The 15,000-nt window shown below is 39.2% G+C and overlaps 1 protein-coding gene across 1 annotated transcript in view; it reads left to right on the top strand.

The window, feature by feature from the left end:
- The window catches only part of LOC113823332 (protein C-mannosyl-transferase DPY19L3), a 14,462-nt gene extending 12,878 nt beyond the window's left edge, over positions 1-1,584 (top strand). Inside the window, exon 15 of the mRNA XM_027375948.2 lies at positions 1-1,584. This exon is cut by the window's left edge and continues 445 nt beyond it. The gene's annotated coding sequence lies outside the window, so the exon portion shown is untranslated.
- The last annotated feature ends 13,416 nt before the right edge of the window (positions 1,585-15,000 follow it).

Below are 15,000 nucleotides of genomic sequence, written 5' to 3'. Positions count from 1 at the left end.
TTGTTACTATTTTACTATTTTGAAGAGGAAAGAAATTGCTCTGATATACAAACTTAGATGTTTACTTAAGTCTTCAGTCTTAATTTGTCAATGAATTGGTGTTGGAAGGGTGAAGTAATCTCATTATTATTTACTTTTTTGGGGGGAGGGGACGGGTTGTCAAGTGGTAAAATGCTGATGCTTGAAATGGGTTAAGGAAAAAAAGCCTTTACAAATTTACAAGCAGAATCAAAATTATCCTAGATTATACCACTTTGGAGATTACAGTTCTTGTCACAATCAATGTTGTTATTATTGTATAGTTACAGTTCAGTATAGTTGGATACTCCCTTTTTCTATCATGTAATTATTTCATTTACATTTTTATATTCTTATAGACAACTCTTAGAAATTGTACTATATCATTAGACAGTATCCTAGAGGGATCATTAAGCAGCTAAATCAAAATTGATGATCATGGTCAAAGTTATCACATATCAGCAAAGAAAAAGGTTGTTATATTTTTTTAATGAAATGTGAGTGCTAGCTGAAAATTGAATGTCAGCCAACCTTTATTTTTTTGATAGTTTTATTTCTGATTGTATGTAATGTTCACAGAAATTTGTTTACTTTTTTCATTTTTAAATTTTTAAAGCTTTGTGGTATAAAAGAAGCACACACTTCTTACTGTGTGATTGTGACATGCACCATGGTTTGTTGCTCAAACGTTATTCATACATTGTGCATGGTATGACAGAAACTTTTCAGAAACATTTGTTAAAGATATAGTAAATGAACGGATGGGATGAGGAGAGAACTTGAACTCAAGAAAGTCTTCCCATCACATATTTGAGTTTAAGGGGGCCATACCTGGTGGTTGGGGGGATAATATAGATAAATATTACTGAAAAAATGAACTTGCAGATTTTAAGAAATAGAAAAAATAGAAAAACAGCAAACAAAAATTATGATATTTGAAGTTCATTTTTTGTATTTTTTATTTATGAATCTACCATTTCATTACCATAGAAACTACTATCATTTCTCTTTCAAAAGCACTTTGTTGTGTATAGATATGATCATTAGTCTCATGTGGTGTTCCAGACTGAAAACAACATGACCGTTCTATGAAATTGGTTGTTCTTTGTTTTATAACTCTTTTGTTAATGTTTTCTCGAGTGTACATTCGTTTACATGTGTACTCGCACATAAATTAATGTAAAGGTATATGTAGTATATGTACTTGCATTTGTATTTGCATATATGCGCATGGACCCATTAGATCCTTAATGATTTATTTTATTTATATATTTTGTTTTTGTTCCTACCTACTCTTCTTCCACATTACCTAGCCACGTGATTCCACCTCAAACCAATCGATAAATGTGTAGTCATAAGCAGAGTGCTTGTTATGGAGGGACAATGAATTGTTTCCTGTTTGTTAGAAATAACCATTCAGAAAATGTTGATATATCAAATATATTTTAAAATACAAATTGCTTATATTCATTTGTGGTGGACACTTTGTCTTGTGATGTAACAATAGGTATCAGATATTTGTAGGCCTATCTTATGGGTTTACCAAATAAATTATATCGTACACTGTCTTTACAATTACTTTTTTTGTAAAATGGATTTTTAATGACATAATGATGGTTGATCCATTATTTAATTTCAAAAGAAAATGCAAACATAAAATTATTGTAATCAGAAAATTCTAAAGCGGTGGAAACGCTTAGAACTCTTTCAGCTGGGCTTCTCCAAGACAGCCATTGATGCAGGTGAGCGTCCAGCCTGTAAAAATATCTATCCATTGCGAGTTTATTTTTAGAGATACAGACATGTAATTGCCCATGCATTATTATCGAACCCTAAACATACTTTTATGATGAATATGTCAAAATCAAATCATATCTACATTTTATGGGAAAGAAATTTGAAAAGTCACATAATGTTTTTTTATTTTTTCTTTGTCTTTTCATATGAATCTTTCACTCTGGGAAGAAACTGCTATAATAAGACACTTTTATTCACCTGTGATCCATTTCAATAAGCAGTGTCATAATACAAGGCATCATGTTCACTCCTGTAAAGTGAGAGTGCAGAATGGTGAAAATCACTGACACAGCAGCAAGGAGACTCGGGGGTTGCCTAAATTTTTTGTTGCAGGAGTTTATATTCACGTGGGTAATTCTACACTCATGTACGAAGATGAAACTGACTATAACTCATTTTCGACCACTCTGACCTAAAATCCCACCAGACCACCAGGGACGGTCCCCTTAAATGTGATTCTGAACCGATAAGAAAATCTTGGTTATTCATTTAGATGTCCTAGAAGAAAGGAATTATTTATTTATTTTACAGTATAGCCTCTCACTTGGTGTATTCACTTTTGAGAATCTGAACTAGTTGCTACCCTAGCACCTAGTATGGCAATCAGTGTCCATATTATCTCCACAAATTAATCTGATCCATTCTACCCCTCTATTGCATGCTAACTTGCATGTACTAGGCCCATCCTACCTGTATTGGTTTTAGGATGGGACTGGTCATGCAGGTAGATATTTACCCTAAATTTTGGGAAGGTGAGGTATTGACTGACATTGGTTATACAAACGTAGTTAAAGGTTGTTAAGTTAAAGGAAAAGGAAAGAGAAGGCCCAGCATAGCTTGGGTGAGAGGTAAATTAATTCAACAGTAACCTCCCTCTCACTATTCTTAAACAAGCATTGAAAATTTCCTCTCCTTCCGTTCATCAAATTAGTTTTTAAGTGCCAGTCAAGCAATATTGCATGGAGACAAGTGCCTCCACTCCCAGTCTGATATATTGTTCTTTGTTTAGTTACTTGCTTCTAGTGAGCTCTTTTCAATGCCAGGTACTTGCTAAATGCGAGGCTTTACTGTACTTGAATAATATCAATGACCTATGTTGATGAAAAAATATGTGGTGTTCTTAATTGTTATATAAAATATGTGCATCTAAACAGTATAAGCTTGTCCCTTGTAATTAACCAAGGGAATATTTCACTTCCTACACATTCAACTTCTTATCAAAAGTTATTATTATTACTCTTTCTTATCTCTCTCGTTTTTTTGTTCTTGTTCTTGGAAATGTTATGTATTTTCAAATCTGTCATCTTTTTGAGTATATAGACTATATTTCAGTTAACAATTTATCCTGAGATAAAGAAGAAGCATTAGATTTGTTTTGCATTAAATTACAGTCATTTCACATATATTTTCAGCCTGTGACTGAATATTTTTCCTCAAAATATTTCAGATATTAAGTGACAATATAAAGTAAATAATGCAGTGCTTGGAAAGATACCAGAGGCAATCTTTTCCTTTCTCTACTATTATCAGTCACACCAAGTAGGGATTTCTGCTGGCTGGTGTTGCAGTTGAAGTTGCTGATCCATATTTTATTAATATTATTATTATTATTATTATTATTATTATTATTATTATTATTAATATTCCAATATTTGGAAACTGAATGTGAGACTTTGTATGATATATCCTTGTTGATTATTCTCAATATTATAGTATCATTAATTTTCTTTGTCAAGTTATGTCTTACTGTTATTACTTGTTGATGCTTTATTATTGTTGTTATCATTATTATTATTATTATTATTATTATTGTTATTGTTATAATTATTATTGTTATTGTTATGATTATTATTATTCAGAATGTAAGGTTTACTTCTCAGTAATGATGCATCAAATGAGGGATTCTGTATGCAGAGATGTGTGTTCACAAAGATGTGATTTAAGAAAACCACTGAACAAAGATTTTTTTTTTTTTTTTTTTTTTTGTAGTAAGCCTTTTTCCATATTAACTTTAACAACATACTTTGCTTGAAAAAAGTAATCAGAGAACAGAAAATGCATTAATGAATTAATACATCCACTATTGTTATATAAATGCTTAAATTACCTCATACTAAGTTTACTACAATGTTTCATACAGCTTTACTTAAACTTAAATGTTTGTCTTGTACTTTAAGCAGTTTTTTTGTTCTTACACTAATCAAAAAAGAAATGCTATAGATATAATAGCATGTACAAACACGTGCCTTTAGCACTTTTGGGTCTTCTGATATCAACATCCATGATTTTTTTTATGGCACAAGATTATTGTCTCTTTGAAGCCATACTTCTGTTTCTGTTCTTGTTTAGGAATCATCATAATAGAATACTCAAGGGCAAATTTTGGGCATCCTCTTACATTCCTTGCGAATGGTCATTCATATAGAAAGGGACAAAATTTGATTATAATTCTGCATAGAAGAGCACAGGAAACATAATGCTTTTAACAAAGATAAAAATACAGATGTTGTAGCCCTCTTTTAGAGTGCATGTAGGTAATTCCATAATGGTGAATTAACCTTTTTCTATCTACCTGGTTACCTTTTTTCTTCTATTTTCTTTCTTTTTCTGTTTTTCCACAGACAGTGTGCCATATTTTGATGGAGCTTTTATATCCAAACTTCTTATTAGCAAAGTTAATATAAAAATGTTAAAATCATATAACATGATATAAAAGGGAAAACTTTTGAAAGTATGGCATACATAGAGTATTTTTGAAGTGTCTAGAAAGTTTCTCCCAAACACTTTTGACAACAGCTTCAATTGCCCAGTGTGCGAGGCATTGAAAGAGAAGGTTTTCATGCACAGTCTTGCAGGAGGAATCAAAACGATGTGCCTCTTGTACAACTATGCCTCTTCCAGACAATGAACCAATTAACATAACATTTTTACGAACTGTGGGGAAATACAAGTGTTTGTATAATACAACTCAACTCGCCTCAGTACAATAGAAATACTCTAAGCGTTGGAATTATCAAAATATTTTACCTCATATTTTTATGGTATTGGAACAAGTTTATCTCATATTTACCCTCAAAGTCGTCCACTTTATTCCTCTAAGTGAAACAATTGTCACAATATAACCTAGGAGTTAGGACAAGGATATTATTGTCAGCCTCTGAAGGTGCGATCTTGTTAACCGAGTGACACATGCCATGTATAATCTTGGTCTAAAATCACCATGCCACATGTAACCTTGGTCTGAAATCACCATACCACATGTTGTTTGCCACTTGCCACCTGCCACTTGCCACTTGTTGATGTGCCACCTTGGAGTGAAAGCAGCCTTTAAGATCCTCAAACTACTACTAGTCTTACTATATAACACAGTGCTGTCCATGTTGCCAAGTAAGTCAAGGCTGACCAAGGTATACAGTTTATATTAATGCCTTATTTCCTTCCAGATTGTAATATCCCAAAAAATGCTTATTATAGGTAAAGCATATTAACATATCACCATTTTATGGTTTCTTAAAGTACAGTTGCCAAATGGTCTGTGAATATAGGCTTCCTACAACATTAATAGTGTATATTGTGAACAATTGTCTTGTTGAAAGCTCGAGTTGGCAACTCAAGCTAAGCACTACCCATATGCCATCATTTACAGTAGATATTAATAGGGATTTTTTTTTTTTTTTTCCATTGTTTTTAACCATTGTCATTTTTTAGCCATTTTTAAAGAAAATATACAGAGAAAATGCTAATAGTATATCGTATCATAATATATTGCATAGAATGACTGGCATAAAAAGGGGATGTGCACTGTAAAATCATTGTGTTTAGCCAATGAGGCTTAATAATTATTTGTATAATTGATGTTATGATTATCAGAAGTAAAACAAATATTCCCCTCTATTTTTTTATAATGAGGTGTTCCATACCATAAACAGCCCTCAGGATACTCTAAGGGCATCATATTTTGGTTCAATTTAGTAAATGGAAAAAGTGTTACAAATCTTTTCGTAAGTACCTTGGTTTTGCTGAAGCATTTTTCTTCTTCTTTTCTCTTTTCTGTCTTTCTTTCTTTCTTTCTTTCTTTCTTTTCCTCACATTATTGAAAATGTTATTGGGCATAAACTTTGATTAATAGTAGTGTGTGTTAATTACCTAGCAATAATAACAAAAAGATTTTTAAAGAAAAGCTAATTAAATTATCTTTCTCCTTAGTTTTGCCCTTCCCTCTGTTTCTTTCATTTCTTTTTAAATGATATATGGCATGTTAAAATTATTAAAAATCACTATATCTTTCAAAACTGTTTTTGGGGGTATTGATATTTTCCTATGTGTTCTTTCTTATACATTCCAGGGAATCACTGTGCTTACCAAAAAACACTCTCTCTCTCTCTCTCACTGTTCTCTCTCCTCTCCTCTCTCCTCTCCTCTCTTCTCCTCTCCTCTCCTCTCCTCTCCTCTCCTCTCCTCTTCTCTCCTCTCCTCTCCTCCCCTCTCCTTTCCTCTTCTCATCTCCTCTCTCCTCTCCCCTCCTCTCCTCTCTCTCTCTCTTCTCTCCTTTCTTATCTTCTCTCCTCTCCCTTCCTCTCCCCTCCTCTCCCCTCCTCTCCTCTCCTCTCCTCTCCTCTCCTCTCCTCTTTTCTCTCCTCTCCTATCCTCTCTCCTCTCCTCTCCTCTCCTCTCCTCTCCTCTCCTCTCCTCTCCTCTCCTCTCCTCTCCTCCCTTCTCCTCTCCTCTCCTCTCCTCTCCTCTCCTCTCCTCTCCTCTCCTCTCCTCTCCTCTCCTCTCCTCTCCTCTCCTCTCCTCTCCTCTCCTCTCCTCTCCTCTCCTCCCCTCTCCCCTTTCCATGTATATGCATAAGAGGACCATATGATAATTAAAGGACCCAAAAAATATAAGGTCCAATTTCAATTCTTGAACCATATTTACATTTCTTCCATAACAAATTTCATGAGTTAAAAACATTCCTGCCCATATTATAGCATATAAAGCTGTGTTACCTGTTACTTTCCATATTAGGTTTATGTTGAGAGTTTTATTTACCTGGAAGATAGGTGGCTCTGAAAGTCCTTAAACTTGCTGTATGTGTTACCAATTGCTTTTAATTTCACATATATTAGGCAGCAAGAGACAGCTCTGAATTTGTCTCATATTTGTTTTGTGGATAATATAACTTGTTCTACTTGCTATCCATTCTATATCCCATATTTTATTTGTTACTCACCATGTAATTGCTGGAGCTTTTGTTGAATAATTAATTTTTAACAGCATACCTTTCTTTGTTTTCATTTTGAAACTTTTTAATCTTAACAGCTGTCCATTACATATAATAATTATTCTTCAGTGATAGATATGGATACCTTAGGATGTAATCAATAACAAGTTTTACAATGTATTATTCAGTACTATAATATTTAAGACATGAACAGCAGTTTTTAATAATGAAAGTGATGCTTTTGTATTAACCTGATCTCACAGCCTGTTCTGCAAAACCATTAGAATTAGATGTGTAGAATGACCTTAGCTGTTGATGCGGTAGATAATCTTGAATAATCAATAATCAAGATACATATCACATTCCAAAATGCCTGGAATCAGAAAATGTGATCAGCAGCATGTATTTGTACTTTGTAATAGACGTGAGGTTTACTTTAACAACATTGTTTGGGTGAAGAGAAATAAATCTATGTATTCTAAATAGCTCTTTTATGTAACTGCATGTATTCTCTGTCATCCTTATTCAGCAACTTGTACCCTCACCTTTGTTGCCTTTTTTAAGTCTACTAGTGTCATTTTATTATCATTAGATTGAAAAATGGAAATTGAAATAAAACCTTAATTTTTTTGATAACAACAATTGTGTATTGTATGTACACTATGAAATTATATGATGAAGAAATAAATATATTACAATAAAAGTTTGTTTTTTTGTCATCATTTCCCCCCCAATTCCTTGCCCGTTGTTGTCGTGGGGAGGCTTAGGAGATGGAGACTGAGACCCAATGCAGGGATCTCCCCTGCCTAGGGCCTTAGCCCTCGATTCAACTAATTTTGCATGGCCTTTTCTCCCTCCAGCTTTCTGTTTCCGTCCCTTCTCCAACCCTTTCTACTATCTTCTTAGGTGTAAGAGCCATGCTGAAAGGATGAAAGGCTGACCTTGTACCAGTCCTAAACATCCTGCGGGAACCATGGGCACGGTATTCCTGTGATTTAGTTGTCTAGCCCTTACCCCCTTAAGGGGCACTGAGGGGGTGGACTGTTTATTTTCCCTACATAATCAAGGCTTCCCATGACCAGTAATGAAGTAATACTCATATTAGAGGCAATGAGGCTTACCCCTTCATCAAATAGCCCCACCATTTCACACTACCGGCTCCACAACCCCAGGCTCTCCTTTGACCACAACTCTGAACATTGAAACTACTACCCACTCCTCAATGCCTACTAGTGCATTACCCACCCAAGCTGAGACTCAGTCTCCAGAAGACATTCCCTACTCCCAACTTCAACTTCAACATTATCACCTCAACCCCTACAACCTTCTTCATCAAACACTCCAACCTCCTTATTACTACCTTACAGCTTTATTCTCCATCTCTCCGTAATGCTAACCCCCTCAACAACACTCCCTCTTCCACACGTCCCCGTCCTTCTACCACCACCAACCCTACAAATTTTTCGTGATCCCCCCAACCGCTCCTTACTCAGGCAACACTCTTCTCTTTCAACAATGCCTCCAAAAACAAGTAGGCAGAGTCCTTTTCCATACCAGACGCGATCGCTCCCGTCTCGTAACAGTCAGATCTGCTCTGAAGCTATAGCATTATCAAATCTAACTGATCACTCCAGCAACCCCATTCCTGCAGAACCTCACCCAACTCTTAAAACTTGTACCGGGACTGTCTCTATCTCCCCGGCAAACTGCCCAGTCGATACCAAAAACTGGTCAGACTGTGGAGAAGACTTACTCAAATGCTTCAAAGACCAAGACGTGAAATCAGTACATTGCTACACCATTTCTCCTGGAGGTCATAAAAACACCAGCATGCCAAAATTACTTTCAATACATATGACCCCGTTCGTATCTACATTGGTGAACAATCCCTCTCTGTTCGACCATACCAACCTTCCCGTCAATGTCAAAACTGTTGGCGATTTGGACATCCTGCCAAACACTGCCGTTCCACAGACCGATACCCCTATGTGCTCAACCCGGTCATAACCGATCAAACTGCTCTGCACAAATAAGTGCATGTGCTAACTGCGGCGGCCCCCATAGACTTACAAATTTGAGTCTGAGGTCGCAGCCTTCAGATACAAAGATGGTATCACTACGTGAAGCCAAACAGAAATCACGCCAAGATTTCTCTTATACTCTAGTGATGTCGCTCGCTCTGCCCCTCCCCCTCCACCTCAAGATGTTCCTACACCCTCCCCTATACCTACTTACTTCCCCACTTCCACTTCTACATTCTACCTCCCCCAGTCAAATTCCTTTGCTACTCTAAACCTAGACACTCCAATCTCAACTACAGCCCCAACACCATGCCTCTCCCTCCCCGCACTACCCGCAGCAGACTAAACGTTCCACCCCTTCTTCCCCTAATGCACACTCACCTTCACCTACCTTTACCTTCATTCCTCAGACACCAGTCTCCCCTTCCCCCACCGCCCCCTCATAAGAGAACCTTAGTCTCATAAAACTCTCCAACCAACTCCACTGCAGAAACTATGGAAGACATCCAAAGCCATATGCTTGAGACACAAAATTCCACACCTCATACTCCCTCCATACTCGAAGTGACTGCCGATATCCATCCCCCTCCTGCTCATATTCCCCCTACATCCCTCCCTCTTACTCCTTCTCAACACAACCTAACCCCCTCAATTGAGCCTACTACCGATATCCATCTTTATCATTTCTTTTTTTAAGTATATACATATATTTTTTATATACTTATATACATACATATATACATGCATACATATATATATATATATATATATATATATATATATATATATATATATATATATATATATATATATATATATACATATAATTATATATTATGAAGACGTTATACCCTTATAAGGAGCAATGAGGCTTGCCCCTTCATCAAATAGCCCCACCAGTTCAAATCACCCGGTTCCCCGACTCCAAGTTATCCTTTGACCACGACTCTGAACACTGAAACTACTACCCACTCCTCAATGTCAACTAGTACATTATCCACCCAAGTCAAGACTCAATCTACAGGCGATATTCCTACTCCTCCAACTTCATCAACTTCATCACCTCTACCCCCACAACCTTCATCAATCACCCCATCCTCCCTTATTACTACTTTAAAGCCTTAATGTCCACTTCTCCCTAATACTACCCCCTCAACAACACTCCCACACGTTCCCGTCCTTCTACCATCCCCTATCTCTACAAATATCCTAAATACTCTATTTAATCCAGCCAAACAGGACCGATTTTCGTGATTCCACCCACAACTGACAACATCCTTCTTTTTCAGCAATGTTTCCAAAAGTAGGCACAGTCTCTGTCCGTAGCCAACCCGATCGTTCCCGTCTCATGACAGTTACATCCGAAACCCAAGCTATAGCATTATCAAATCTAACTGATCTCTCTGGCAACCCCATTCCTGCAGAACCTCATCCGACCCTCAATACTTGTACCGGAACTGTCTCTATCTCCCCAGCAAACTGTCCTATCTATAACAAAAATTGGTCAGATTGTGGAGAAGACTTACTTGCTTGCTCCACGGACAATGATGTAAGATCTGTACAGTGCTACTCCATTCCTCCTAGAGGTCATCGTAAGAACCCCACCAACATTGCCAAAATTACTTTCCTTGGACATGACCTTCCCTGTTTACATTGGTGAAGAATCCCTTTGTCCGACCATATCAACCTCCTCCCCGTCAGTATCAAAACTGATGGCTTTTAGGACATCCTGCCAAACGCTGCCGTATCACAGCCCGATGCCATCATGTGCCCAACCTGGTTATAACCTATCAAAGTGCTTTACACAATCACGCACATGTGCGATCTGCGGCGGCCCCCATATTGGATTTTATAGGGGATGCCCCACCTACAAGTTTGAGTCTGAAGTGGCAACTCTTAGATACAGACTTGGTCTCATTCTGCGTGAAGCCAGACATGAAGCACGTGGACGAGATTTCTTTCATACTCCCTACTCTAGTAATGTCGCTCGCTTTGCCCCTCCCACTCCCTCCCATATTCCTACACCCTCCCTTATACCTATCCCACCTACATCTTACTTCCCCACTTCTACCTCCTACCTTTCCCAATCATATTCTTTTGCCACTCTACATCCAGACACTCTAATCTCTACTGCAGCCCCAACACCTTCCCCTTTCCCTTCCCGCACTACCCGCAGCAGATAGACTAAACGTTCCACCCCTTCTTCTCCCACCATGCACTCACCTCCACCTACCTTTGCCTCTGCTCCTCAGACACCAGTCTCTTCTCCCTCCCCCCATAAGTAAACCTTTGTCTCACAAAACTCCAATACCACCTCCATTACAGAAACTCTTGAAGATATTCAAAACTATCTGTTTGTCCCAAAATGACACCGAAAACCCTCATCCACCCTCAAGTTCCACAACTCTTGCTCTTTCCACACTCAAAGTGACTGCCGATATACATCCTCCTCCTACTCATATTCCCCCTAGACCCCTTCCTCCTATTCCCTCCCAACTGCACCTACATTAACCTTTCCTCCATCCCCTCTATCCCTTCCACTCCCTCCTGCATACACACGGGAATTCCTCATGTCACAATTATGCCCTTCCCCAGATCCTCCACCTGATACTACACCCACCCCTCTCATTCCTTATCTCACCTCATAGCTCCTTCCCTTTCAAATCCTCCAACACGCACTGTGTCCCTTATCACTCACAGAACTGAATTATAGTTCTCCTACCTTGGAAATTCGCGGTTTCAGTTATCACAGACCTGACCATTATAATCTTTCTTCTTATAACCCATCCATCATCTGCCCCTAAAAGACTTTTCGTACACATCCTTCTATACCAATTCCCAACTACCATTTCGTCTCTCCTTTATGTCTCGTCTAGACTTATCCAACAGAAAACACCTTATGCCATACCTCCCTTTCAAACCACTGTCCTGTGCACAGATAGTCGCATCTTTCTTCGCCGTTGGATCACAGCTATTTCAGTCTCCTTCTCCCCTTCCCACCCCATTGACTTTGTTGCCTTTGAAACTTCAATTTCTCAACTCTAGCCACCTTTCCTCGCAGTTGGTGATTTGAACTGCCGCCACACTTTTTGGGGTGCTTCTATCACCAACTCCCGTGGCCGACCCCTAGAACGCTTCCTCTCCGCAAATGAACTTTTTGTTCTTGATTCAGATCGCCCCACACACTTTGACATACGCACGTAATCTTTTTCGTACATTGACCTCTTTCTATGGTCCCCTTCTCTCTATTTCGATTTCCATTGGTCAGTTCTAGACCACTTTCCCTATAGTGACCACTTTCTAGTACTCCTTTCTCCTACTCCCTATGTACCAAGTCCTAATCCCCCACGCTGATGCTTTGATAGAGCTGACTGGCGTACTCTCCCTTCACTCTCTACTATTCCTACCCCTCCATCCCCCTTCTCGTCCATTTCAGATATGCTACAATGTTTCACAACTACAGTCCTAAGAGCTGCCTATACAGCCATTCCTCGAACCTCAAGACCTTATTCCAAGTGTGTTCCATGGTGGAATTCTGATTGCACCAAAGCGCCTCGCTTAAAAAGAGCAGCCTGGAACAGTTATCGCTACAAACGAGGCAACCCTGATTAGCTATCAGCCCTTATCTCCTTTAAAAGAACATACGCTTGTCTTCGCCGTACAATCCGAAACAGTGAAACAAATAGCCGGCAAAATTATGTTTCCTCAATTACATCTTCTACATCTGTTTCAGCTGTTTGGCGTCGGATCTATAAACCTCCCCTCATCCAGCCCCCGTTCTCCATTTTCAAGATACTTTCATCTCTGATCCTATCCGCTAATGAACAGGGCGACTATTTCAGCTAGGCCACTAGTGGCTCTCACCATTCCCCACACTTCTCTTCCATTACCATCAGGGAACGCACCCCCATCATCTTCACCCTATCCTCTGCTGTCTTATAATGCTCCCTTTTCTTCCTCTGAACTCAATGCTGCCTTACAGTCGTGCCGCAACACTCATGAAGGCCCTGGCGGTATTCACTCTCGCATGCTCCTACACCTCCCGTCATCCTCTCTATCCTTCACATAACTATTTTCAACCACATATGGAAGTCAGGACATTTTCGTTCTCATTGGCGAGTAGTTCTTATCCTCTCCTTCTTGAAACCCAATTAATCGGGCACCCTCCCTCAAGATCACCGCCGCATCTCTCCAACTAACTGCTTGTACAAACTGGAATAATTTATTTAGCCATTTGTTTTATTCATGATTTAGAATATATTAGACCCGTTTTAATGTGGATTTTGAACATGCTATAAGGACATTGTAACAGTAACTTCCACTTAATGTGGTATCTTGAATCTCACAATTTTCTCTCTCCTTCCCAGTTTGGTTTCCGTCGTGCCCGAAGTACAGCTGACCCCCTTGTTCATCTCGAGACATAAATTACATCTGCATTTGCACGCCATGAATCCGTATTAGCCATATTCTTTGATCTAGAAAAAAACGTATGATACCACATGGCGGTACCATATTCCCCAACATTGTCCTCCCTTCTGCATACGCAGAAACATGGGTGTCTTCAGAAAGTCTTTCCTCTCCAAACGCACTTTCCAGGTCAAAATTGCCTCTTCCATATCATCCTTTCCCCAGTTCGAAGGCGTCCCACAAGACAGTGTGCTCAGCACCACTTTATTCCTTTTTGCTGTTAATGACATTGTCTCAGTTCTACGACCAGGAGCCCGGGCATCACTATGTGTTGACGATTTAACCATCTACGTCTCTGGCACATCCATACCATGTCTCAGCCAATTCCTTCATTCTGCAATATCATCAGTATCTTCCTGGGCCACTAACCATGGCTTTCGCTTTTCTACCTCCAAATCTTTCTCTATCCTTTTCTCTCGCGCACGTGTAGGTCCCCAATCTCTACTCTTCTTATATCGCCCTTCATTTCAATACCGTTCCTCTGACAAATTCCTTGGCGTTATTTTTTAATCCAAATTGTACAGGCAAGACCATATCTTCTACATTAAAGAGAAAGCTCACCGCCGCCCAGTCTTACAAACTCTTTTCCACATACCCTGGGGCTCAGATCGCAAAACTCTCCTCCATCTTCATGTTACCTTGATCCTCTCCACTCAAGATTACGGATGCCATATCTACTCCTCTACCTCAACCACCCTTCTTGCTTACCTTAATCCACTACTGCGGTCTTCGCTTAGCCCTGTTTTTTTCCGCTCCTCTCCAATTGAGAGCTTTTACACTGAGTCGGGCATGACATCTCTATCTCGACGCCGTACCCTTCTCTCTCTCCAGTGCTATGTTCGATTCCACCAACTTTCCCTCACCAAACCAACTATCCCACGATTCCTGCTTCCTACTTTTGCTTCTTCTCCACGTTTACCCACTCCTTTCTCCATATGCATGGATATGGAGAAAGGCTTCTTCTCCATTCTCCCTTTCCCCATCTCTGACCTCTCTCTCTCCCATTCGTTCGTTCATACCTTACCCCCGTATTTGCTCCTCTGTTTTCCCTGGCCCACCAAAACCAGATAACCCCCCTCTGTTCTTCTCACCCATTTCCTTGACCATGTCTCCATTCATTACTCCAGTATTCATGTTTACAATGATGGCTCCAAATCCACCTCCGGAGCTTCCCAATTCGCACTTTCAAATAGCTATGTTAGAATCCCCGGCAATGAAAAGGTAGATACTCTAGCACGCCACGACGCTGTGTCCACTTCACACCAACCACGCTTGTCACGTATTACAGCCACGGATTATTACCCCCACTTTAAGACCTTCCTGTACACCCGATGGCAATCTTTCTGGTAAAGTCTCCGCACTAATAAATTACATACTGTAAAACTATCAATATCCTCTTGGTCAGCTCCATTTCGCCGGAACAGACGTTGGGAGAAAGCTTTCGCACGTTTACGTATTGGCCACACTCGTCTAACACACTCCTATCTGTTG

The sequence above is a fragment of the Penaeus vannamei genome, chromosome 30, assembly GCF_042767895.1.
Source record: "Penaeus vannamei isolate JL-2024 chromosome 30, ASM4276789v1, whole genome shotgun sequence".
NCBI classification, from domain to species: domain Eukaryota; kingdom Metazoa; phylum Arthropoda; class Malacostraca; order Decapoda; family Penaeidae; genus Penaeus; species Penaeus vannamei.
The sequence above is the reverse complement of the archived record's forward strand: the minus strand, read 5'-3'. Positions and strand labels throughout refer to the sequence as shown.